This window comes from Bidens hawaiensis, unplaced genomic scaffold, assembly GCF_021521415.1.
Source record: "Bidens hawaiensis isolate Kalapana, Puna unplaced genomic scaffold, B.hawaiensis_p1.1 tig00020888_1, whole genome shotgun sequence".
Classification (NCBI taxonomy): domain Eukaryota; kingdom Viridiplantae; phylum Streptophyta; class Magnoliopsida; order Asterales; family Asteraceae; genus Bidens; species Bidens hawaiensis.
This window is the reverse complement of record NW_027493215.1, coordinates 139,902-144,936: the sequence shown is the minus strand read 5'-3', so window position 1 is coordinate 144,936 and position 5,035 is coordinate 139,902.

Below are 5,035 nucleotides of genomic sequence, written 5' to 3'. Positions count from 1 at the left end.
CAACCATGACCAGAAACCTGTAACTTGGCATTAATGATAATAATTAACAGTTAACAACTTTGGTTTCCGAACACTCTTCGAGGTACTATCGGGCTAAATTTTCAAATTTCCCCCATCCCCACACTTGAGGTTTACATTGTCCTCAATGTTAAAATATTTAAACAATTAATGAACATTTGATGGATGGGTGAAATTGACTGTTAAACAATTTAAAAACTCGGGACTCTAATGTGATGGTTCTACTAGCAATTATACAATTACACTTTTAATATTCAAACTAATAAAAATAAAATAGATAATGAAACTGAAATCACCTGATATCATCAAAAATGGAATGGAACAATCGGCTCGCGAACTCTCGTAAACACTCGTACACATTCGTCTCAACCAAATACCAAAAACTGACAACCGAACCTGCAAAATCTCGAGACGTGTAGAAGCAAGCTTCTCACAAGTGTAAGACATATCTCTTTTAAGAGTTATAAATATGATTTTCAGTTAATTTTATTACAACAATTACCGAGCCGAATTAAGTCATTTCATAATAAACTTTGTTAAACAAGTTAAAAATGTTAAAAGACCTAACTCACTTTCGTAGGAATCACGATTGCATTTAGCGTATGCAACAAGCCCTTTAAACCCCCCGTTAGCCCGGGTGGACAAGTAAGGTCTCGTGAGGGTTATAGTGAACTATACCCACAAAGTTCAAAGTACAACAAAATATAAAAAAAAGTCAACCTAACAGTCACAACAAAAGATATATATACCTATAAGCCCAACCAGTTACCCCATACAATATTCCCAATATAATATTAATATTATACAGACCATGAGAATAAAAACAAAATAAAAGATAAAAATAATGCAAAAGGGGTAACCAAAGCAACTGTGCTAGCGATGTGTCCTCGCCGCCATCCTGTGGGTCCGCATGCTGCTATATATATATGGTCAGCGAAGGTGGGAGCGGTATCTGCAAATGAACAAATAATAATCGAAAATAATAATCTGGCGGGTCAGGTGGGCCCGCGTCACCTCCCTATGGGCCCAGCCTCCTCCCTATGGGCTCGTGCCTCCTCCTGCATCTCCCGCTGCTGCTGATAAATCATCTCCAATGTGACTGGCTGTTGCGGCTGTGGTGGTGGCTGACGGAGGGGAAATTGCTGCTGAGGCCGCATCATACGCAGAATCAGCACGTGTTGCCGGTGTGTCGAAACTCCCATCTTTAATAATGTGGCAACAGCTGATCCTGGAGGCGGTGGCACCTGCGGTCCCTGTCTGACCGGAACTAGTGTCGGTGGATCCTGTAGCTCACAAATCCCGCCCCCCGGGCATCCTCTAACCCTAATACCTTTGTAACTGGTCCAAGAGTAAAGAACTCGACTGGATATCTCTCAAACACCCCCAAACTCTATGAAATCATCGTAATATATGCTCCCAAAGATAACTAGGCCGATGCCCCCTGTAACTCCGACCTCTGCCAAACGACGTCAGGAGCAGCATCGCAATGTTGGCCTCCCGCCAGTAATGATCGACATGAGGCACAACAGGTCTAAGTTGCTATACATATCGCGACCCGAATGACGACCGGCGATAGTGTAAGAAATGATACGATGTAAGTAACAATGGACGGGGTCCCTAATATATGACGCCAATACATAGCTCGAGTTGGGCCCGCCCGCGATCTGCTCCCAAAACTGAGCTAACTGAGCCTCAGTCAACAAAAACTCTCGGTCCCGCTGTGACCGTATAGTATAACCTAGAAAACTCTGCAAAAACTCGGGAGTCTGAACATCCTCCCGGGTATAATAGCATGTGGCCACAACGAAATCCGGGACTGACATCTCATACACGTGTTGTCCGAGTGAGAACGACACGGCATGCGGCTCGGCGAAATCGTTGGTCGTGAATCAGAAAGTCGAGTAGAACTCACGTGTAAGCTCGACGTATGGAATCAAGTCACACTCGAGCACTCGGACCCACCGAGCCGGTATCAACTCCCGTAATCTGACCACCTCCCAAGGGTACCCAACAATCCCCAACCAAATGTCCTATGCCTAAGAAGTTGCATACCTCGAATCTTGGTCAGTCTGGTATACTCGTCAGTTAAAATCCCAAATCTGAGCACCATGTGATGTGTGCGTCATCCATCTCCGACGATCTCCTCTCGCTCAATGTCCGGAGTAATCGGCAACTCCGGACAATCATAGTGAATAAAGCGCGGCGGCCTCTGCTGAATAAAACGATGCTGCTCGGGATCACCCCGAGGAGCAGAAATGGGACCACTGCGGCCCGCACCCTCCACCGATCCCTCGGCCTCTTACGCCCGGGGGCATCCAAAGTTCCTAGAATATCAGACATATCTGCAAAATCGAAACATTGAAGTTAGATATGTCAACAATAAACTGTGGCGAAGGCCGTATAGCATTTCAGCCGCGGTCGTCCCACATACTAAATTAATATTAAAATAATAATAAAATTATAAAATGAAATAAATAAAAACGAAAAATTCGAGGACACCCTGCACGTATTTCTAAAAACCAGATCATCCCGCCCGAATGGAGATTGAGTACGGGTGGTCAATCAATTTTTAATTCAAACCCGAAACTAACACTCCTCCCCACAAATCGATTACAAACTCAACCAAAGACTCGATTCGAACTATTAACATAGAGAAAATTATTAACAAACTGACACGAACAAAATAAACGAACTGACTATCTCGATTAATGTGCAACAAATAATTCACATGTCGGCAAAACAAATGAATTATGTGACAAGTCTGGTTTAGAGTATAAAATATTAATAAAATATTCTTAAATCAAGTTCAAAAAGATCGTTTAGTTTCGAAACATCACTATCATTAAAATAATAATAAAATAATGATTTTAAAAATTTGAACTTAAAACCCGATTTATCACTACTTACTTTTAGCAAAACCGACAACCAAGTTTAACAAACTAACTAACCAAACCACCTAACAAACCCGACAACCATAAATTTCAAACTTCCCGACTAAAACTATACAATCGACCAGGACCTACTACACAACCCACTAATAACCACCCGCAAAGTTCCAAATATCCAAACCGAACATTATCAATTCACATCCCGACATAATAAAATAATTTAAAAACATACCTCGATGTCGGGTCAAGCACGAATAATAATAATAAATAGTAACGGCAGCGACGGTGGACGGCAGTCTGTGGTGGTGAACGGTGACGAGAATGGTGGTGTGAGGTGACAACGGTGGTGTAGATAGTGGTGGTCTGGTTAATGAACGACGATGGCGGTGGTGACAAGAGTGGTGGTGGAGGTGACTGTGTTTGAGGTGGACGGGAACGTGTATGAAGATGATGATGGTATTGATGGTGAACGACGATGTGTGGTGGTGGTTATGATGGTGGATGGAGGTGACAAGCTACGGTGGTGGATGATGGTGATGATGAACAGTGCGGTGGATGGTAGTGTGTGCGGACGGAATTAATGTAATGGTGGTGGTTAGTGGCCGGAGTAAAGAAAACGAAGAAGAAGTGAGGAAAGAAGAAGAGTCGTCGTTATTATATAATTTTTTCGGATCCTCCATAACCCATCGCGATACGCGATGGGTTATATTCTAATGGATCGCTTAACGCCACCCAAATTAATTGCAATTAGGTTTTGACCGCGTCGTGATACGCGATAGGGTATGGAGGGACGTCATCGCGCATCGCGATGACTTCATTCATGTCTGTGACAACCCTACCATAGTGATACGCGATGAAGATGTTGCTAAGGTCATCGCGTATCGCAATGGGCTTTGTTAACAGAAAGTTTTGCTCGAAACGGCTCCGGACATTTTCCGACCCGACCACTTTTCGGCATCCCGACATCACCCTGAACATGTTTCCGAACTGAAAACTTACTTTTCGTACCTGGAAAGACGTGTAATTGACCAAACTCTTACCGAACTTCATGAACTTCCAACTCTTCAAACAAGCTTCCCCACACTTGACGTTTGCTGAACAAAACTTAAAACAACAATCAATACAAGACTCAACAAAATGTAGACAAACTGGACAGACACTTACAAACCCCGGGTTGCCTCCCGTTAGCGCTGAATTTCATGTCTACAGCTCGACAGTGCCTTGAACTCTTAATTGTCTTCATAGACCGGTGAAGTCGCAATGAAACTCACCGATTGCTTGTCCACCTCATGAATGTCCTTCATTTCCATGTATGGCTTCAATCTATAGTCATTCACCACTTGCCTCACCACGGTCGTCAAAATATTCAATCTCATATTGACCATGGTTTCTAACTCTAACAATCGAATACGGGCCCGTCCAATTACTTTTCAACTTACTCAGGAAGAGCTTCATCCTCGTGTTGTATAACCACACCTTCTGTCCAACTTCAAAATTCTTCAACCGGATATTTGCATCATGAACCTTCTTCATCTTAGACATGTAAGCGGATGCACAAACATACGCCTCTTCCCTTAACTCCTCAATTTCACACAACGCCAACTTTCTTGTCTTACCAGCATCACCATAATTCATATTAACCTGTTTAGTAGCCCAATATGCTCGTTGGGCAATCTCTACCGATAAATGACAATCCTTTCCATACACTATGTTATCATTCGTCCTAGTGGCTATCGCCTCAACCCATTAAGACACACAGTCGACAGCCACTAGGATGTATAAATTACCGTGTGAATTCGGAAATGGGCCCATGAAATCGATCCCCCAAACAACAAAAAATATCAGCTACTAGGACCGGGTTCAAGAGCATCTCATCCCTCTTAGAAATGCTTCCAAGTTGTTTACACTTTAAACAGTGTGTCGAGAACTCGTGAGCATCCTTAATCAATGATGGCCAAAAGAAGCCACTCGTAAATACTTTTCTAGCAGTTTTTTGGCCACTAAAGTGTACCCCACACGCGGACGAATTTTAATGCGTGTTCCAACACCGATCTGACATCCTCCACGGGTATGCATCATCTGATCATCTGATCTACACCAATTTTAAACAATTCGGACCATCCCAAATG